The sequence below is a fragment of the Solea solea genome, chromosome 21 (genome assembly GCF_958295425.1).
Source record: "Solea solea chromosome 21, fSolSol10.1, whole genome shotgun sequence".
NCBI lineage: Eukaryota > Metazoa > Chordata > Actinopteri > Pleuronectiformes > Soleidae > Solea > Solea solea.
Window position 1 is genome coordinate 13,778,896 of NC_081154.1, and position 23,650 is coordinate 13,802,545.

Sequence of the window (23,650 nt, forward strand, 5' to 3'; positions counted from 1 at the left end):
CCTATGGCTGGGCTCCAAGGCTCGTACTGGAGGAAGCAACGTGCACGTATCCAATGATAGGGTGAACAAAAGTCTCGTCTGGACTCTCCTTACTTGGAAACAAGAGAGGCAGGTCCACTCATTGTGTGAATGAATACAAATCAGGTAAGAAAACACCTTTGTGTTTCAGGTGGAAACCTGAAGCGAGACTCTCCTGCAAGCCACACAAAAACACTCCTCCTTTGATACTGATCTCCTTAACCTTGTTTTTCAGCAACAAGCTGCTCTGTAAAACCACTGTGTCACAATAGGGGCAAAATGAAGAGGGGGGGGCGGGGTCACCGAGCACAGTGATACATTTAATCTGGGTGAAAAGCGTCCATTGTGGGCTACAGTGCAGTTCTCATTAAAGCACTATGACTTTTGCAGCAATGGAGGGGTGACTGCTTTGAAAATGAAAAGGGCATAATAGCGAGGAGGTTACTATGTCATCTGCAGGGATGTTAATGATTAACCGGTCATCAGCTGCAAAGAATTTAACAGATGCTAAATGTATTCTTTTAATTAACTCACCATGTCTTTTTCCTTTGTTTTGGCAGGTCATTTCTCTGGACCACACATGCATTGTGATTACATTTTATACCAGCATATAAAGTTTCTAACATAATTGGAGGGGAAAGAGGTCAAAGCGGAAGGAAACAAAATGTGAGACGTGAGGAGCTGCACCTTTGATGGGGCACGGTGCCACTACACTACACTACAGCTGTGACTGTAGTGTAGTGGAGGTGGAGGACAGTGCGGCTGCAGCCATGGTGCTACCCATTGGGGACACCTACGCTTCAAGTGCATCAAACAGCAGTGAAACAGAGGTTAACACACTTGCACCCCTCTGGACGTAACTCCCCTTGACTGGTGGAAAGCAAACATGCCACGATTCCCAAGGTTGACAAGGCAGAGTTTGCAGCCTGGACTGGAACAATTAATGGCCGAGGATATGACATCACTATCAGAGAAACCTTTGCCTTAATCGGTGTATCCCAAGGATACGTGGGCTACCCAATGATATTTAACCGAAAACAAATCACATACAGCTTTAAAATAACAATCGTTTGGTTTTAGTAGCCTGAGAAGAATGTATTTTAGGCACCATTTTGTCCTGCCTTAGTTCTACAGCAGCTGAAAGCACAAACCAGAGCCAGAGCATGTGCATTTGAAAGCTCAAGTTTACTACGCAAACAAAGAAGAATGACAGCATTTCAGGCATGTGAAGGCCACCGTAGTGCCTTGATATGCTTGGTAAAGGGAGGGGTGAGCGGGTAAATGCTGTTGTTTGTTCCAACCTACAGTCGATAATTCTTACACATCGGACCTTTAACAAAATCGCAGGAAATGTGTAAACCCTACTTGTCAGTCAAATGTACGTCACAGCGCAGACATGCATGGGAATTGTTTATGGTACATTCTTGGTGTCATTCACTCTCTGGCAGACGTAGTTGTTCTGCAGTTCTGTGTAGCTTGTGTTTTTTTTTTTGGAAAATGTCTTTAAATTAAGGCCCAAGTCAGGGCCTGCAGTTGCTGTGTCACCGTGCCATCTGTTAAAGACTGAAAAGGTGTTTTCAACAGGTCTGGGAGCACAGAAGGAACTCACTGTGGGCTAATGGCCCATCACTGACACTGACATTTTTCTTTTGCGGCATGCCAACATGTCAGGGGAAGGGGAGATTGTTTTCTGACACAAATGGTCTTTTTTTTTGGTAGTTGAAAATAAACTGTCATGGTAACTGTAATGTTAACACTGATCAAAGACCTGCGGCTCGATCAAATATCCTGAGGGGTTTTGAACTTGAAAAGCCATGCCACAGCTTCTCTAATCACACAGTGGCTCTGTGTAATTTACTTCTAACCTCAGTACCACTGCCAGAGCCATCACACATTGCTCAGAACTCAATGCTAAAATACATTCACTGATTTCTGGATGAATTATATCCATGCAACACTAAAATAGCACTATCCTATTATATTTAATTGCTATCTGAGCACTCAAGTGTGTCTGACTTTGATTTGAGGTGATGATGTATGGATGTCACAACCAGGAACCACAAGGCATTCTAGGTGAAACACTTTGCAGAAGAAGCCAAACAAATCCAGAGGGTGAGGCCAAGTTTGGTCAAGGAATTAATAAGGCAAAAATACTGGGATGGGACTCTTGTCACAAGGATCATAATGAACAGGCAGAGAGGGCAGGGTAAACACAGATTAAATACCCAGGAAGAGAAGGAGAGGGGAAGATAATTAGAGTTAGGTGCAACACGTTTGGGTGGAGCAGACAAGAAGGAACCACACAAGGGCAGGAAGTTGCAGGGAGTGGTTAGAGACACCAACATACAGAAGGGAATACTGCAATAAAAACAAACAAACACAAAGATGGAATAGGAAAACATACTGCATCCATCAGAGGGATAATGTTTTGTAATGACAACTCTTCCAAAATGAAAAAGAATTAGGAATGAGTTGATATCAAAATATACAGTAAAAAAAAAATGTCAAGATGTCAAGTTGTGAAATAGAGGTAAAAGACTGTATCAGACTCACACTGGTGCTGGTAGGAATTCAAAAGTTTTTATATTCAGTATCAGACAAAAAAAGTGATATTAAACCATGTTGAGCTAAAATAAACCCAGAGAGACAAAAAAATTGCATCATTAAATTGCACGCTAGTCAATAGGACTCAGTACCATGAATCAGTGTTTAACCCAGAAGTGATGGTTCAAGAATACATTATCTCTGAACATCTGGTGAAAAATAACCAATTTGATTCACAGAATATATCAATTTTAAGGACCAATAATCCACTTACAAAATCGTTCCCCCTGTGTTTAAGTCAAAGTAATGCTGCAGGAATCTTGTTCACAGAATTTATACAGGGCATTTTTTTCCCACCAGGCTCCAAACGTTGTGACTCCTGTGGCTTGAGGGAAAAGAAAAAGGGCTCAGTTTGAGCCATGTGAAATTCCACTTCCCATCAGAACTCTCTGTCAACTACGAAACAGGAGAAGTTAAGTCTTTAGTGCTGTGGTGCAGATCATGTATCAAGAATACCAGCTCCAGTTTCCCAGGTGTCAGAGAGCCTTGTGAAGTGGGGTGGACTATCACGTTTCCAGGTCAAGATGATCAAAGCCGTGGGTACACTTCGCACAATTTCCATCCAGCCAAAACATTCAATAAAGCTTTCAGAAATGCATTTTCCTGGCAGACAATAGTGTGGAGCGATGGTTGGCCGTGTCAAGTAGTAATTTGAGGGGAGAGCTGGAAGAGCAGGGCATCCATTTCAATGTTTACCCTAAAAAGTGGAATGACTTCCACTTTACTCACACAAAGAAAATGTCTAAATGCTACTCTGAGGCTAAATTAGTGGCAATCTCGCCATAAAGCTCCTAACTACACAGCAACAGCACACTATCACACTTTCCCTGCTTTGTATCAGTGCTTCCTCAGGGGCTGCTCACATCTGAAAAGCTAGGTGTGATGGATGACATGGTGTCACCGGGCTTAAAATAAAAGTGGACATCTGAAGGGTAAAAATGATCTATTTTGGGAAGGGCATTTTCATTTGCACCAGCAGGCGAGGTGGTCATGGAAAAAAGAAATGACCCTTTTTTTTTTTCCAGGTCTATTTTAATTCTGCAGGGATCAGGGGGAGTGTTCAAAGCATTGTGTCATGGAAGTTTTGTTTGACACGTCCCATTATCAAAGAATGATGGAGGGATTTTACGCCATCATCACCTTCATAACAAGAGGGACAATGAAAACTGAATCACACTCATTTTACAGGTGAGCATCTACCTCCATTTACCACACAACTAAACGACATTCTCAATTACTCGGGACGTAACGATATTGTTGATTTCATCATATTGCGAGAACAAAGGTGTCTCAATACACCATCAATACACCATCCTCATCTGCCAGGAAAAAGAAAACCGTTTGTTTCACTCCCAGTTCAGTAAAGAAGTGAAAACTACAGAGAACATCACCCAGTGCCTCTACCTGTCAAGTAAAACCAAAATAACAGTCAACAGAGAACAGCGCATGGATGTAAGAAAGAGAAGCATTTTGGTTTCTCTGTGTCAAGAAAAGTTGATGACCGAATAAAAGAGCCCAAGGAGGTAGACTATTGTATTCTTTTTGAAATATCACAATAAAACGTCTTCATGTGGACCTGACACCGGCGTGTTATTATATCAGGGAATACTGATACCGTTACTTCCCTTATTACGTAAATAAACGTCTGCCATGCAGCAGAGAAAAAGCAAAACATCCAAAAGACGTCGGCCGAACCGCAGACCACAACGCGAGACCAGTTCGACATCAAACATCAGGAGATTGTTAGATTGTCGTCTTGCTGTGCCGAAAGCCACAAAATTGGTATCATCACCCTCATTTACTCAAAAGCACCGCAAGAATTTACACACTCCTGTTGTGTATCTGTAGATATGTAAATAAGTCGCGTCATTTTGGTTCAGATAATACATTCCTTCAGTTTAGTCGAGGTTCGAGGTAAAACAGAGTGAATATTCAACAGAAATGTATGGTACTCTAATGTTTACTGTGTCGATAATGCGATAGTTGTTCAGTGTCTGCAGGATTTGCAAACAGGTAACAATCTACTAAGAGATGTATGATGATAATGGCTACAATAGACCAAAAATGAATGAATGCATTTTAGAATTTGTCTGATTACACCCTGTGCGTATGTTTTGGTTGCGTTTACCCACAATGCCCTGCGTTGTAGTCCGATCCCTGCGTTTGATTCACTTGAAGCGAACCAGGACCTAAGTTTTTCGGCAGCCAAGAGTTTGGTCGCACATTCACACCTCCCCCAAATGAACAGGACTTTCTGAGCAAGCAAACAAACGAGGGTGTGATTAAGAAGGGCTGGTGTGAATGCACCTTAAGACTACAGGAAGTGGCAGGAATATCAAAACAACAATGTTTGTTTACCCTTTAAACTGTCGCTCTTGTAGACATGGCTGCTAGCGCTAGAGTTTGATGTGTTCAGTGTGTACTGCAAATCTTTTCAAAACCGGTAATGACAGTTAAAGTTGTGTAGCGTGTCCCTTGTGAGTCCTTGAGACATAATACCTGGAGTTCGTGGCATGTTTGAGGCGCTTATATTGATTTTGATCATTTTGTAGTGCTATTGTCTATCGTGTTTTGATGTGTGATTACTCTTCAAAGGCAGGATTTTTTCCTGGATTCTTTATTTCATCTTCTCATCATTACCAGAAGCAGCACTAATCCATCCTCTTGTGTGTTGTTGTTTTCGTGCTATTATCAGTCTGAATGCAACCAAAACCAATTGCAACTGATGAATTCATGGATTCACGCTTTTCCCTGTTTTGGTTCGATCTCTCTGCCTGGCTCGAGTCCACTAATGGGTTTTACTTAACCTTTGCTCGGCTCTCTGCCTCTGCTGGAAAGTAGAAGCATTTCTGCATTAACTGCTTTTGGACAATGTACAATATCACACCACTAGATTACAAACCGCATAATTGCTCTGATACATCATTTAAGGTTTCTGAATGCTCCACTCAACATTTGTTTCTTACCCAGCAAAGAACAGCACAGTCTTTTTTTGGTGCAAAGTGTGGGGAAATTTAATTGGGTGGAGGAGTAATGTGATTGTAAGTTTAGACCCTTAAGGACCCGAGTCAGATAAGAAAGACCTTCTATCAGCACAAAATTGGAGGAAACCTCAGGGGAAAGACATGCATGAGATAGATAATACTTGAGGAGAGAAGAGAAGCAATGGCAGCATAATAAAGAAAAGCATCATAAAGGCAAAAAGTGTACATTTTAAAGCAACAAAGACAAAAAGTAGATCATGTACAATTCTGTAAAGCATCTACGTTTCAAATAGAGACTTTTGTTTGTCCTAGGTATACATTCCTCTCTGTTAGGAAAGCCCGGAGCACAAACCCTCCGTGTTTCAAAGCCTTTCAAAAACCACCCAGGCCAGGCTATCCCTGTCATTACCATAGACAGCCCCCCATCATGCTCTCTGGTGCACAGGGTTCATTACACAGAATTAGATGTCACACAGATCAGAGCGCGTGTGATGCCACACACTGCTCTCCTCGTCAGTTATCTCTGTAAAGCACCGTTGCGAGGTGGATCGATAGCTGAGGTTTGGAGCTTCATTAGCTCAGTATGACTCCATCTCCATCAAGACAACTCTGGCACGCCACGCTAGAGTAGCGAGATATATTTTACTCCGCGATCCTGAAGGTCCTGCTGTTTTACACACAAACACACAGGGACAAACAAGACCTTCACACATGATGGGGGGGGATGATGTGTGTGTGTGTGGGGGGGGGGGGGGTGTTGCGGGAATCTGTGTCAGTCTCTGGCTCGATAAACAGAAGAAAGAAAGAGGACAAACAAGCAGAGGTAAGTGATTAATGGTGTCGCAAACTGCCTGGAGAGGAGGAAAAAAAAAATTACAAGGATGAAAAGACCTCATTTAAGGCTTTTCACTTCAAGTGAAAATGCGCAAAAAAAGGCAACAGGGTTTTTCACAATTCGAATGACGTTTTGTTTGCATCAGTTAATTTGATTGAGGAATTAAACCAAGAGAGAATAATGAACGTGACATGATTCAGCAGTCCCTGCACTTTTAGGGATGTTTGAACTGACTGCGAGGCATTTCAACTGCACTGATACGCATCTGCCGCCTCTTCTCCTCTCTGCCATTAAGAAAAATGTTCTGGTGAAGCTTATCAGATATCTAGGAATTCATCCAGTTCTTCTGAGGGAGCTGGAGGGAAGCCAAGTGGACTGGAAACACTGAGGGAGGGTCGTGCTTTTAAAGGCCACTTGAAGATGAGGAAAAGGGGCTATCATGTCAGCCCGGATCTCCAGGGCAACATAAATGTGCCACAAACGCAGGATTTAACAACCAGGCGGAGACATTACTTACTACATGCTGCAGCATTTATTTATAAATCATTTTCTCTGGTTTGAATATTATCGGATTTTTAAGTTAGCAGATATTTCCACCCTGAAGTCAGGAAAGTCTCCTGTTGTGTACTTTTGAAATATATAGACGCGGCTAGAAGGTTGCGGCGAAAACCACACATACCTGGCCAAGGTCATCTTAATGAGCGTGGATAAAACAAGGCATTAGAGCCAACCACAGAACACTTAAGGGGAGTGTGTGTCACACTACCTGCCTGCAATTTGTACAACCATCAGAGAGCATAATTACATTAACCTTAGATGCCTCCACTCTGTGAAGTAATGGATGAAAGAGGGAAAAAAAAATAGATATACTCCAGGTTTTGCTGGAATTACAACACCGGTAGAATTTGTCTGATTTGAGTGTTATCGCACTAAAAAAGTAATTTGAGATCAGCTCCCGGGGTCTTTTCAAATGGCTGCTGTTCGCTCCCCTGTTAAGCACTACAGTTTCAAAAATCTGTTGGCCAGGGGAAGAGGCCAGCCATGAGCGGGAGAGCTGGATGCCAAGGAATGTACTTAAGATCTAAAACAGACAAGATTTAAAGCCAAGAGCATTTAAATGCCAATACTAATCCACAAAATAATTCACCGCAGAGCACAAACCGACTCTCTCTTACAGATACCATATGTACCTCTGTGAAGAGATGAAACGGCAAAATGATGCCAGAAGAGGTGCTTTCTTCTCCTAAAACTGTGTTATCTTGGTAATGATAAAGAAAACCATACCTCTCTCTCTCTCTTTCTCTGTGTGTGTGTGTGCAGTCTGTATTTTTACTCTCTGAGCTCTCTGATGTTGTGCTTGCCTCCATCTTTGGGAGATTAGCCCAGAACAAACTATTTGGTTTGCAGGGAGTTAAAATTTGCTAATGCACACACTCTCAAGTGTCCTTGTCTGCCACACTGCACTTAATTAGCATTTTAGTGCGAGCAGTTCTCTCTCCTTCAGTGCCTCTGAAGGGGAAACATCACTCCGACACACAGAAATACACACACACGTACACTTTTGGAGTCAAGTTGATCTCCCGTAGTTTCTTACACGGTCTGAGAACAGGATGGGAAATGGAAAGGGGAGTTTGTGGGGGTCGATGGAAAAATGGGATAAAAGTCTGCGATGTGAAAACAGATGTCGGGGGGCCTCAGAGTTGTCTCTTCTCAACTGGCTTGAAAGAACGGATTAATATATGGGTCAGATGTATAAAGCAGAGGTTCAGTGTCAGAGTGTCGACACTGCGGAGGGGTTTCCAGTTTCAGTGACTCGAAGGTTGTGCACAGACACAGAAACCAAATCTCCACAGACATTCCTGCTGCTGGGAAGTGAACATTTCCAAATGTGGCACTCGGTAGATGTAAATGAATTAGTGCACTTAACTTGAACACCAAAATGAGGAGCCATGGAGACAATCTTCCACTGTTCGCACGCAGTCTCTCTGGTGAAAGCTAGCGCACTAGGTTGGAAAATTACAGGTAATTGCTGAAGCCATTGAATCCAGTTTGGTTTTGGTTGAAAGACTAAAATAACAAAGCTCTGATTGCTGAAAAGACAAGGGCAGGGAGCTCAGAGGCCCTGTTGCTAAGAGTTAATTTGATACATATTTCTCCCCCTTGAAATGTCTGAGGTACTGGCAAGAGACGGTGAAAAAAAGAGACTGAGAGGGAGGGTGAGACCCCCGCTCTGTCTGCAAATACCATCCATCTGCCATATTACATTTAACCAGCATGAGAAGCTAAGGGAGCGCCCTTGCACAATATTGTGTGAAGGCTGTCAAACTCAATGCAGGAGCATGGTGCCCACTGCTCAGAGTAGAGGACATGGGGCTGCTTAAATTTAGCCTAATAATAACTTCAGACTGTGTGTGTGTGTGTGTGTGTGTGCGTGTGCGTGCGTGCGCTCAGTGCCAGCAAAAATAGTTGAACATGTGGCAGAGGAAGAACTTTTAATAATTCACACCTGCTGATAATGAAAATTCATCTCATTTAAACGGTAATACGATGGGCACTTGGACGAAAATAGCAACAGCTTTTTGCCTAATCACCAAAATAAGACTTGAAAGAAGCGAGGAAAGTAAAAGGTTGCTTTAGATTTGAAGAGCACAAACAAATCTAGAACTTTTGCAAAAACAAGCAAGCAAGCAAAGTGCCGTTGTAGGTTTCCATGATTTCATCTTTTATATGAATCCTTTGGCGATTTCATTTATTATTTCACAATTTCTGATTGAAAGGGCTTCTCGGGGGATTTTCTCCAGTTCTATAATGCCTCTGTTTGAAAAGAGCAGACAGAATGAATGCAGCAATAGGTGAAATCCTCGTTGCTATAGGTTCAGCTCAAAATAAACTGGAACCTACACTTCCCACACTCCAACAGAACAATGTCTTTTCATGAAAGGCAAAGTCAGCAATGCTGGCGAACGTTAACGTTGGATCTCAACAGCCAAAATAAATGAACCCCTCCCTTCGTTGCTCTTTCAGAAGCTCCAGCCACTACATTCATAAATAACAGCAGACAGAGGAATGATCACATTATCTCCTCTGAGACGCAACAGGTGGTAATTGCACGACAAGATAAGAGAGATCATTTATGTGCAATTGCATATAGCAATGGTTCTCAAACTGTGGTATGTGTATCTCCAGTGGTAGCGCACGCTTCCTCTGGTGGTAAAATCAGAAATACTGGTCTGCTGTATATACCAGGGTATGTAAATTTTGACATAGAGTGCATAGAAAAATAATAATAATTCACCTTATCTCTCGCTCCATCTTAACCTAATTGCACTATACGTAGTATATTTGAGGAAGAGGAGGATGATGAGAGGGCAAACTATCTGTAAAAAGTCTGTAGTTGACTTGGTATAAAAAGTTTGAGAACCACTGGCCTATACGATTAATGACCGTTCCCTTGGAAGTGGCTGTTTCTGGTCCGGAGGCTTCCATCTCGCTCTTTAACGTCTTTGTTTCCCATAAACAGAGACTGTGTTTAAAAACTTTACAAACAGCTAGGACACTGCATGAAGATATGAGTAGAATTTCACAGAAAAAAACTTACTGCACCTCTAAATCTCAAGGGCATAATTTTGGTGAATTCTTTAATTCTTTTATTGTTGTTGAAGTTATTATTCTGCCTCTGCTTGGACGTCACAAACAGAAACATGATTTTTATGCCGTGTTCTTCATCTGAAATAGTTGTGAGACTTGTGTTTTCAGTCATGTGGAGCGGATAATCGGCATTGTGTGAACTCATTTGACAGTGGTTTTGAACGTAACAGACATTTGGTTGTATTTAAAAGTTACGCACTACAACTTCAAACCCTGCCTGCTAGGTTAATGCCCATGACTTTGAAACCTGATTCCCCCAGTTTGTAACTGAGGCTCAGAGTTAATTTGTAGTCATAGACAAAGCTAAGCCTCTTTGAAAAGCTCCTCCAGCGTTATACAACTGTTTTCACAGTGTGGTGCTCCTCACCTCGCCTGGCCTCTTCATCTTAGATCCTGTTAAATATGTTAGTTTTAATGATTCATGTTGGATGCCTAACTCCTCGCTTTTCTGACCTTCAATTCAAATAGAAACACAGTGTATATTGTATCTATATTATATCTGAAATAGATGCTTATCCTTTCTTTCTTTCTTTCTTTTTTTTTTACATTTTACAAAATACAAACCTAAAATGAAACACTAATCTAATCAAAATAATAATTAAAAATTACAAAATATGTGATTTTAAATAGCAGTTGATTTGTCAATAGTCACTCGTTCAGCCCGTTAAATGTCAGAGAACTACCTACAAATGTCTGACACAACTTCCATGTGCGAAAGCTGACATTTTAAAATGTCATCGGGTTTTTTTTAACCACCACTTTACAAATCAGACAAATATTTCACGTTTTAACCTTCACAAATGACTTTAAAAATCACGGATGACTAATTTTCGATAAAAAACAAACATTTTCTCCTTCCTTAGATTGACGCCTGCTAAGCTTGAAATGGTAAGATCACACGGAGCTGACAGTGACACTTTCAGTGTCTCCAGACCTCAGTGACACAACATGGTGCTAACACTCTCCCCTCATTGGAGGGGGGAAAAAAAAAAAAATCAATTGCCTGGAGTCAAGAAGTGTGAACTTTCATACCCTAAGTCCAATTTCCTTGAAAGTAGAGGTCCTAAATCAAATCAAGTCGAGCCAATGCACCGTGGAATTATGCAAAGAAACGACACTGCTATATAAAGTGACAAGTGGTAAGAAATACTGTCAAGGCAAGGAAACTTAAGACCTTGTTTATCCACCCCATGTTCATCTTTGTTTATGGTCCGGTCAAGAGGGTGAAATCACAGATGACGCAAAGGTTACATTCACACTGCTACGTTTTTTTCTACATTTAAAAAAATGGTGTTTTTCAGATGACACAAATATCTGCGTCTAGATGAGCGTTTAAGCTTAGTTCCAGAAGTAAAACAAAACACCTGAAATGCATATCGAGTGACCATTAAAGTACACATTTCTAAGATAATTACTGGCAAGAAACAACAATGGTGAAAAGTACGAGCGAGTTCTAGCACTACTCGACTCGACTCCATTAGTGATAGTACCTGGTATCTGGTACTTTTTTACTACCTGCTCTGATGAGGTTCTAAGCGAGCTGAGTCAATACTAAAATATGACGTCAACAGACTGCCGGCCATTGATTGGTCAGAGAGTGACGTCACTGGAAGAGTCATGAGCGCGACGTCTGACACAAGAATCACACTGAGCAATGCTGAACTGTAGGTCAGTTAAAAAGACTGAAACATCCTGAAAACATGCTTTAATCTCCAACATTTAGCAAGAAATGTTCTAAAATCTCAATATTTAACAGAGGAGTCTGGTGTATTTAGCGACAGCACTGACGAAAGCTGGCGATTGTGAGCCCAATCACAACCCGTTCAGCCGTATTTTAGTTCAGTGACTGTGTCAGACCGAGTCTAGGCTCAGGTCATGCAGGAAATACTGAACTATTCTTTTTAATGAACTGATTCTAATTACACTGTTTTTACACTGAAAACAACTGCTTTGCTTGTCACTAATTTATGTGTTTGGAAAAGCTCCTTGAGTGTTAGCTTTTCATTCTGAATTCTTATTTCCCCTTTTAAACTAAAATGCAGCCCTAGAGTGTTTTTTTAAAAAGAAAACGGAGCCAAAATGTGTAAGAATTTCAAAGAATCCATCAAAGTTTTGTATTGTTTCGGTTGTTTATACACATGAGACCAATGTTTTGGGGGCCATAAAACACTATTAACACTATTTTTGGAAAGAATCTCAAACTTCCACCCTTGCATTTTAATGTACACAACAATTACACTACTTTGGGAAAACAATAATGTCATAGTCCCAGCTCTCTCTCACTTTAGCACTCGCTGTCACTATCTTTGTCATTGTCGTTCTATCTTATGTTAGCTTTTATTTTATTTCCTAAGTCCCTTTGTTCTTGGTTCATTCTGTCTCTGTCTCAGTGATTGTATACATTGTAATGTATATTTATTTAATATCAAGCTTTACTTAAAAATCAAAAAAAAAGTCTGGACACGAGGTGCAAGCTTTATGCACAGGCTCCATTTCTTCTTCTCCATTTTTGATGTGTTTCTATAGGAGCATTACAGCGCCACGTACAGGCCTGGCATATGTACTACAGCGTTTAGAGTCATTTCTTGAAATGATGACGGAAAACATTTTAAGAATGAAAAAGATTGTATGTTTCAGTGTGGATAAGGACTACATTTTTAAAATTGTGAGGCTCTAAGGGGCCAGGGTAGTGTGGATGCTTCCATATTTGGAGTGGGATTTTCTTTTTAAAGAAAAACAAGAATAAAATGGAGGTAGCCAAAGAGGAGGAGCATAAGCAGAAGAGACGCACTCAACACAAAGTTTACTATTCTCGTCAGTGCAGTGCAAAATAAGATTTTACCAGTCTTTCAATGCTGTGGTGTTTCCAATGTTAAGAAAATGGGTCAATCTATGCTAAAACTAAAAAAAATGGAATTGCCTTTACAATTCACTGCTCGGTGAGGAGTACTTCCCTACCTGTGCGTGGCTAATCACAGCTGATGGCAGTACATCATCAGCACTTCAAAATCTTACTGATCAAAAGCAAAAATGAAAAAAAAAAATGACAGACTGAAAGAAGCCGAAGGAGCTTTCAAGTTTTCGGAGTGAATGCATGATAATACCATTAAAAGTTGGCCACCATTCCTGCGCTTAAATTTGAGTTATTGTGAAAGTTATTGCTCTCCGCTGGGCTAAACAGACAGTTTCCTCCCTCAAAAGCACTCAAATATTATTAGTGTAGTGTGCTAAGAGCTTCCCCCACATGGGAAAAGCATCTCAGGCTGAGATGGATATAATCACAGCCAGAAAATATGAGTCTGTCTTGAGCGTCAAACAAAAACCTAAAAATTCACAAAAATCAGATGTGGATGGTAGGCGTCAGGACTGTCTGCCAAAAGCACAAGTAACAGGGTGAAGAAATGTGTTACATGTTAAATTAAAATTGTGTGGAGGCATCAGCACTGTGCTTGCCTTTGATAATTCAGATGTATTATCTGTAAAGTGTAAAATATTACTTCTTATTACTAAGCTACAGGGTTGAATGCTCCGTTTGGACTGGTGGAGTAAAAGTAAAGGTGAAGAAAAAGGAAGACTGGCCGATTTCAGGTTAAAGAAGCAGTCGCTTTGCCCCTGGAATAGAAATGTTTCCATGGTAATACTCAGGAACACTTGTCCACAAGCAACACAAACCAAAAGGATAACAAGGCTCGTTCTGTGTGCTCTGCTACTAATAAGGCTTCTCTGTCCTCCACTTTTAAGAGTGTTCCCACATGATCCTTGGAAGTATTTAAGTAAACACTTAACTGCTCAAGGTGGAAATTCACAAGAATCAGTGGTTAGAAACAGCTGCTACAGGTGCATCTGCTTTGTAACCTACAACCGCAACACATCATCTGCAACAGCGTTCGGACAAACTTGGTGAACAATGATCGATTTTCAATTATCTAAGTTCATGAAGTGATTATAGAACGCCAAGAGTGTGTTCAGCTGCTTGTTGTAAAATTAGCTAAAACAGGATTCACTTATTCATTTCTTTAAATCTCTTCATTTTATATCCAACTGTGCTTCGGAATGTGTCAGTAAATCTCAATTTACCCAGCTGTCATAACAAATCTGCTCTGCCTACTATGCTCTGTGAGCAACCACGGAGATCTGTGCGACTGCTGATGCCTGACATACACTCAGCAGCCACTTTATTAGGTACACCCTTTAATTAAGCGGCGGGAGTGACACCCAGTGTGATCTTGTGCCGCTATAACCAAGTCGTGTGCATTCACACCACGCTTGTAACCACTGGTTCTTTGAGTCGCTGCTACATTTATATCAGGCTGAATCAGTTCATCCTCCTCTGACCTCTGGCATCCACGAGGCATTTTCGTCCAGAGAACTGTTGAACACTGGATGGACTTTTTTTTTGGACCAATCTCTGGAAAACTGTGCATGGAAATCCTGATTCTGAAATACCCAGAGCAGCCTGTACAACCATGTCATGTTCAAAATGACTTGAAATCCTGATTCTGATGCCCAGTTACAACTTCAGTTTCATGTCTACAAGCCTGGATGCATTAGATACTTGCATTAACATATGTCCTGAACAAGTTGATATAATAAAGTGGTCAGTAAGTGTCATGAGTCTGAATATTTCAATCATTTACTTCATCTCACTGGAGCAGCTAATGCACTGTATACTGGGCATTAAAGAGCTTAAACTGGCCTTGACTCTGTTTGTGATCACAAAGGCTGAAAATGATCCATTCTTTATGTGGATTTCAAACCTCTTTAGCCAAGACCACAGAGAAGACCGGTCCCCCCCCCCCCCCTGCCCCTCCTGCTACTTTGTTATGATGAGAGCCTCTCAGATGGACAGCGGCGTAATCCTCAGCTTCTACACCCACACAGTCATTTTTCTAAAAACTCAAAGTGCTTGAGATTTCTAAGTGGAGGAGCCGAAGTGAAACACACGGGGTCTGGAGTGCTACACAGCCAATGTGTGAATCATCTCTTGATAAGTTCCTGATAATGCAGTACAATGTGTACCAGTGTTTGATGACTGGAGTGAGAGTAAGAGAGAGAGAGAGAGAGAGAGAGAGCTCTCCTCTTCAAAGGAACATTAACAAACATCTTGGAATCCAACTTGTCCGTCTGGTTACTTAATATAAACTCACATTTCTTGGTGCTTGGCTGCAACATGAAAAATGACCACTTAAGGGAAAAATAAACGTGTAAAGCTGGTCTAAGGAGCAGGGAGGTGGAAGGTTGGCTTCTAATTGCTGGAGGGGAAGAAACCATGTTAGAGTAAACAAAGTCTGATCGATGGTGGGGATTATATCAGAAAGAGCCTTTGGCCTTTGGCCAAGATGAGCAAATACACTGGTCTCTGTCTCTACTTCAGTCGGAGAAAAAATAGCCAAGGCAAAAAGCCGGTGAGTTAAAAGCATTATATTTCACAGAGAGGGGAGCAGATAGAGTGAAGTACAATGCCAGATATGACATGTAGCCAACTATATCACGCCTTGGCTATTTGTATCAGACAGAAATGCCAGTAGATAAGAGAGTAGTGTTGTGAGTTTGATAGAAGGCTGTTCCGGCTGGGGGCTTAGCTTGAGGTCAGGATACACTCCCATGGCATAGCAGTGCTATGTGTGTGTGTGTGAGTGTGTGAGTGAAACCTCTCCATCACCACACGCACAAGTTCAATGTGCTGTTAGCTGGTCACGGCCCGGAAAGAAATGTATTCTGTGTACTCCCTGCTTCAATGTGGCAATTGCAATTCACATAAGCCACTTAAGGAAATCTGTAGAGGGAGAGAAAAAAGGTATAAAACTGACAGGGGCTTACGAGTTATTGGAGCCTTTTAAACATGGAGGCTCCTCATCAGACTGGGTCTCCGTTTTTTTTTTCAACAAGCCTTGTAAATGAGTTCACTCAGTTGCCTTTAAAATCCCCGGTTAAGGTATTAAAAAATAACATAATTCATTACCGCCGTCTCAAACATGTTTAACTTGAAGACAAGCAAAAAGTGCTCCGGTCTGTTCTGTTGCAACGTTTAAAAAAATGAAGCATGAGAAATATGTAAGCTATTCATCCTGGGTTGTCATTCAGCACAAAAAGGAATACTAATGACTTCTGAATCCATTTAGTGACTCACTTCAATTTGTGATTCGTATTAATGGGCCGTGTATTGCTTTCTCCACATCCAACAGGGCTGTGTTCTGCTAAATTTCACCATATAATATTCATGTTGATAAGCAGGTGACGACATGGAGAAAGGGCCTGATTATATTTGCTAATCCCAAAAGAAATAAGGCGAGATTGATGAAAGCGTGCATATACTGCACACAAAGCCTTGGGAGTCTCTAAAAGCTGTTACCATGGTGGTATCCCATTAGAATAACAAACATTTCCCCTGGATGTTTAACATCGCTTCCCAGTGAGCACAACCCTCCCTAAACCTCCCCCCTCTCTCTCTCTTTCTCTTTTTCACCCTCTCTCACTCTCAAACACCTGCCTTCACATTTTCCACTTCTGAAATTCCACCAGCCACTTGGAAAAAAAAACCCAGGCTGAAATATGAAATGCAGTTACGAGAAAAACTTGAGTGCCAAAAAAAGGACTTTTCTTCAAACCTGTAATAACTTTCCATGGGAATACGGAGGAACTTAAAAAGAATAACACCTCCCCTTGATTTTCTGCTCCTACCACTTTTTTAAGCAGGCAGTGAATTTCCTGGAGTGATAAGGGCTTAGCCAATGTAATCCTCAGAGGGCCCTTCTCTGGCATGCCAGGAATCAAGAAACCTTTCCTTTCCTTTCCCTTTTGAAAAAATAAAAAATAAAAAAAAAGGAAAAAGAAGAAGACAGAGCGAGAGGAAGGCAACAGTAGGTTCAGGAACAAGGAGAAGAGGCAGCCTGCATGCCATTTTCAACACATGCTGGCGAATGCAAATTAGCAATGTGTGGAAAGAGCAGCCGGACTCGCCTCAGCTGGAGATCAACAGAGGAATATTGATATGACAATGCAAGGGGCTTCCCTGACTCAGACAGCAGGGGCCACCAAGGATGCTCTAATTGGCCTCACGGAAGGAAAAAGAAAGTGGGGGGTCATATAAATGTTTCACACAGATTGATTCATTATCAGTTTGCTCGACAGGCTGGGTGGGCCTCATGAAAGTGTACCATCTTGAACCGGCGGCATGTAAGTCACTGTCACCGCGGCAGGACCGAATATATCATCGTGACCTTTCACTTCAGATATTGAAATGAGAGGCAGGAACATGACTTGTGCCACACAGCAGGACGACAACTCTTGCATTTCAAAAAACGTGGGAGTAGAGGGATCGCGCAATGATAGGTGACAGTGCAAGGGGAAAACATTAATAATTTACGAATGTCTCCTCTGTCAGGATATGCCAGGCTATGATGTGCTTGTCTTTTTTCCTTACACCAGATGTCAAAGCTGGCTGGCAAAGCTTGAGGTATAAATATTCCCTCGATTGAAGAGCGACTGCATGTGCGATAGGGCGGCTACAATTAGTCGACATGATCAACGGCGTTGATGAGGGGGGAAAAATAATGTAAACACAAGTTTTTTGTGTCGACTTGCCATCGTATTAATAGGTAAAAAAAAAAGAATAAATAAATCAATCCACATACATCTTCTATTTGCATGACAGGAGGTGCTACCACTGTCTGTCACGACTGCATTCATTAAAATAAAGAACATGTGAAAGCTACAGTGTGTTTACATGGAGGCAAATAATCAGAATAAAAGCCGGGTCGGATTAAAAACACTTCATGTAAACATGCCAATTCAAATTTCATTCCATCAAGAGGGAGGTGAATTCATGACGTCCTGGTTTGGATGATCACGTGTCTGCTCGACATAAACATGACATATTTCTGAGCCGAGACATGAAGGGTAAACAATGTTTGTTTACAATATAAACAGGAGTGAAAAGCGGCTTCTTCTACTGCTGTTTATTTTTGAATGCTTGATGCATGTATGTATATGTGTACGCATATCATAGACAGATTATTTATTTTTTACGTCCGTGTAAACAGGGAGGGTGTAATTTGTAATCGGCCATGATTTTAATCAGATTAAAGCAAACAAGAGATGGAGAGAAAGAAAGGGCAGGAAGTGAGCATTTCAAAATAAATCAAACAAGTAGTTGCATTACAACTGGCATTCATTTTGAATATAAAACAAATCTCCCATTTCCTCTCCTGCCGCTGGCTCTGAACTGTGCTAATGAGCATTTGGAAGATATCAATAACATCAATCCATTATCTGGGATACATAGCCTTCAACTTGTGATAATAAATACAGCTTTCTGTTTTGTTCTTCAGTAGTAACTATTACTAAACTAATAAATTTTATTAATTGAATAAAGGGGAAATAATCAAAAATGTGTTGTTTGGATTAGACAAATAATCATGAAAATAATCAGCACTTATTTGAAAACTAAAAGGCTTTTTTTAAACTTGGTAATGGAATTAAAACTACATCTAAAAAGGTGAACTAATAAATCTTTTTACTAACTCAGCTGAATGGTTTACATTACTGGCCAATTAATGGCTTCTGTTTCATTTTAAAAGCACTACTCCAACAGTTTGCTACATGAGAGATGATAAAGTTTTACAGCCACATACTCTCTTCTGTCTCCTAATGTGGTTAAACTGACATTTTTTGCCGATGATAAACGTGCACAAATCATTCAATATCCCACAAAAACTAATCTCTCCGTTGAAGAAGAGCTGCAGGCTTCACAGACACGCCGAGCAGCTGAAGATCACTGGCAGCCATTTAAGAGCCGTGAGAAAGGCAGTTGAGCATCTCAGCTTCTCGCTGGGTGGCTGGTTACATGTGGTTGACACATTTGCATCTTCAAAGATGCACACAGACAAACTCAATATGTGTGAGAATGTCTGGGCGGCATGTGGAAAAACCCCAGTCCTTCCTCTGAAGAGGTTTCCTCCCCCCTTTTCAAAGACTACACGGCGTTGAGAGTCCTCTAACTGTCAACCGGCTGCTTCAACTGCGACTTGTAAACAAGTTGCTTGGAATGGATGCACAGAAAACAGTTGCTGTGTGTCGTGCTGCACCGTCTGCCCTGCACCAAAAAACCAAAAAGGCGCCGCAGGAAACTACAAATCAGGAGCCATTACACAGCAACAAATATGACAAGAACAGCGCTGCACATTATTTGAGCTCCAAGACTCATTCACTCACTGTCTGTTCCAATGAGCATGAACAATACAAGCAGAGTGTGCATTGTGCTGCAGAGCAGGAGACAGTTCCCTCTGAATTGGGGGTAAATTACAAAAGAGGTCTGTGCAAATTAGACGTGATGGCTTCATAATACGTCTGAAGTGTCAGCTTCTCCAGAAATCTATCCCCAGGCTACACTCACGGATCCACGCTTTGAACTTACAATTATTCCTGCCAAAACGCTGCAATCTCCACGCTGTAAAACAATCGCTCTAGCGTTACGCAAAACATGCTATCGATGTTGACTCAGTTGTTGGCAACGCTAGAGTTACCCGACGTGAAATATGCTTTCACTGCATGATGTAGTTAATCTACACCAGCAAGGAACCCATAACAAATGTGTCTGTGTGTCTTTTTTTTCCTTCTTCTTCTTCTTCTTCCCTCTTTTAAATGCAACTTTCGAAATGAGGTCCTGGAAGAAGATTAATATCTCTGAAGTGTTTGCAATGGTTTTAATCCCGAGAGACCATTTGTTACAGGAGGAGGAGGAAGAGGACCGGAGGGAAACAGCTGTATTTCAAGAGGAACCATCCAGAGCCGTGTTGCCTCCTGATATTCATTTGGTGAGAGAATGTAAGTGCATAGTTTCATAAGATTACAGCACTGAGAGGACTCATAAACAGGAACACAAGTCCCCAACAGCGGATCTGGCATGTGTGTAACTGCTGAGCAATTGCATATTACAATATGACCTCTTACTCATGCATAATTCTGCTTGCAAAGAAATAAATTACCTTTGTAATTTGGGACACCTCAAACGGTGCTGCCGGGTGCCGTTTGTTGACAACATGTTGAGCTATTGTGAGCTCGGCAGACTAAAAACAGGGACTAAAGCCAGGCAGGATGACTGGGTCGAACCCCTCAGCTGAACCAGAAAAAGTGACCACAGAGGGTGAATAGAGTAAGACTCTAAGGGGAAGAAAATGAAGCCAGTGGGGAGAAGCTGACGGAGGGGTAATAAATGCTCCCTGTAAACACAGAGTAAGAATTATTAATATTAAAATATCGTCTCATCCTTAATTAAGTCCTGTTTATATTGCCCAGCGATGGGTCAGTAATATACAAAGGACGTCTAGTTGAGATGCATCAGTACCGTCTCCACAACTGTGCCTGCTACATAATTAATACACACACTGACATGACATGGATATGATATGACAAGAGTATCACAGGCGAGGACTTAGAAAAACAGCTGAGTGGATGCATTTTTCATGAACTGCATGAGCTCCGCAGCCCAAGTTCGAGACATGATGTTTCAGTTTCACAGATGAAAAAAGGGGCACGGAGGGCAAGAGAAGCAAATATGTGGCTGGATGAAGACAAACCTGGGATTTCATATGCAATTGCACTTTTCACGGATATGTCTGATCACACATGCAGTGGTCTAAACTAAAGGACCTTGATCAGCCGTACGTCTCCCTCCTGTTCAAATCATCAACATCCTCTCATCTTTTTTTTACTTTCCCTGATGTCTCAACATCCAATGAGCTGTGGCAATGCTGCAGCTGCTGATACTTAATAAAAGTGAAGGCTGGGTTTCTTTAAGGGTTGCATTTTCCATTTCTTTCACTATTTCTCCTCAGACGGGTGAAGCTATAAATAGATTTCTAGTTCTGTTTTAAAAGAGAGAGAGAGAGAGAGAGAGAGAGAGAGAGATGCTCTCTTTGCACAGGTGTAGAGAAGAATTTATTTTGCAATATACATATATGGACAGGGCTGCTCTGCTCTGCCACCAGGATAGGGGCCTTTCAGGGGCAATTCCTCCTTATTCAGAGCCATTACCACCCCACTGTCACTGTCAGTCTGTCCCCTCACCAATCACAGAGCCCAGAGCAGCCCCGCAGCCCGTCTCAAACCTCACAACTAAATCACATTCTACGCACAAACGGCCGGAGCCGTGCAGCATCTACTGTATAATCTAATCTGTCCATCTCCTGTGTCCCAGCACACGCACGTCAACGTGCACACAGACGAAAGGCAGGCCAGCATCTCAGCACCTCAATCATGTACATTTCCGCTGTGTGTGGTGAAACAAGAGTCAGTAATGCAAATCAGAAATCGGGATTCGTCTCCATAATTGGGGGTTTATCAGCTCATTAAGAAACAGGGAGGCAAGGCTGAAATGAGCATACGATATTGCCCATTAATGCCGCCGAAGGAAAGAGCACTTAGAACATATCAACACAAGTCCTTGGAAGAGAGAGGGAAGTAGCGGTGATTGATAAGGTTACTATCTTGTCAGTTTAAAAAAACACCTCGGGGAGGCAGCAATTTAGAAGAAAGAAGAGAGCAAATGTTCTCAGGTGGCCCTGATGGCCACTTGTCTGCCCCTCAGTGTTATAATGCCTGATAGAAAATGACACATCTTATTAAAACTTTGACAGATTTATTATTACAGTTGTTTAACCTCTTTATAATCAAATCATGTTCGGAGTTCAAGGGTACAAGGAGACTCTCTCCCATTGAATTACAATCACTTTAGCTTGATTTAAATTCTCACTGTGTGGCAGCACCTGGTTACCCCATGAAGGCACATTTCCTGTTTACACCGATGTTAAGTTTACATGATGTTTACACACATATACATTATATATATATATATATATATATTATATATATATATATATATATGTATATATATATATGTATGTATATATTTGAAATAATATTAAATCAGAGCACTTGTTGCAGTTAAACTCCTGTGTTAAAAAGAGAGTGCCTTTCACAGCTATCATTTTGTGTGAAATGATAGGGTGCAGAGTTGGTATTCTGTCCTCATGTTGTCCACAGGAAGAGATGAGCCTCTGTGGTACAAACTGTACTGCAAACACTCACAGATCTGACTGGCAGAATAGAAATTCATCACGATGTAAGTGAGTAGCCGAGGCCACATTAATCCCGCAGTCTCCGTGTGACAGACGGGGGAAAGGACGTGGTGCTATATCGCGTTTTTGTGTACAGTAACGGCTCTGATCGCTCGCAGGTGAAAGTATACAGGCGTATACAGTGAGTGTGACAGAGAACAGAGCATGCCGGCGAGTCATTAGCTAAAGGACATTGATGATTGAGGAACACTTTCTTACTGTTGCAGGGGGAAAAACGAGCGTAAGCCTTCAGCAGAAAATCGATAGTCAGAGCCGTCGGAATGCAAATCGCGACCATTCTGGCTGCATGACATGAGATGATGCACCATTACTTATTCTGGCTCCATTCAATGTCATCATTAGCTTTTACAGTGTCAAATCCGCTCAATAAAGGGCATTATTCCCAAAAGGATAAGCACTGCATTAATCCTTTTATGCTGCTTTCAGCAGGATAGAGTCTCCAATGGCTAATATTAATGTGCTAGGTGTCAAGAGTGAGATGGCTAATCCTGATAACTCAGGATGTACAGTCAACTTTGCAGATGGCTATCTGCCCCCGACGAGCTCTCATAATAGGCGCAGGGACAGGATGTGCTTTTAAAGCCGCACTTCCTGAACGTCGCCTTCAAAGAAAACGATAATTTTCAACGGGGCTTTCTGAAGTGAGAAGATAAGCCAGAGAACGGGGGAGGACAAAATAAAAATGATGCTCGCCTCAGAGAGGAAAAATAGCTTCCTGATATAGTCCTAGCTCCCTCTTTAAAGCTGACACCTAGAACATACAGTTTATCAATTATACATGAAGCCAGAATCCATCTTCTGTTGGCAGCTTGTTTGGATCCGGCCCGAGCCCTCTCAGTGGTGAAATGTGTCTGGGAGCCCCCATCCCTCCTGTCGCCTTATTCCACTCACAGCCTGTCCTTAAATCAATCCCTTTTTAGGCCTGAATTTATTTTTCCTGTAACAAATCTGTCTTGGCAAATGATGTCACATAAGCGGAGAGAATGACAGCCTGATGTCTGTGCGGGGAACATCAACCTTGCTCCAGCAGCCTCCTCCCAAGGTGAGTAATCATGCTGAGGAGCGGTGCAGTGTGTGGATGCCAGCCAGAGTCCAAACAAACCCAGAGTCTGTTGCTCAAGATAAACAAACCAATTAGGTGGAAGGCATGTTTTTCCTCAGTTGGTGGGATATTTGCTAGATGGAAAATAATCAATGCATTCTTATTTCCACAGGGTGAAGCCGAAAAAAGTCCTGAGCAGAATAAAATCGAGGCAGAAAGGGAGAGTGAAATTATTCATTAGATAAAGAAAAATAAATAATGGGACTAAACTAGCTACTAGTCATGTAATTAATCCATGCACGCTCAGTGGAGAGAAGAGAGCACAGAGGGGAAGATTCATCATAGTTTTTTTTCGCCCCTCGCTCCCAGGGATACATGCCCT

The 23,650-nt window shown here is 41.6% G+C and overlaps 1 protein-coding gene across 2 annotated transcripts in view; it reads right to left on the reverse strand.

Moving 5' to 3' along the window:
* LOC131448697 (adenosine kinase-like) overlaps positions 1–23,650 on the reverse strand; it is a 122,869-nt gene that overhangs the window by 38,822 nt on the left and 60,397 nt on the right. The window lies entirely within an intron of this gene.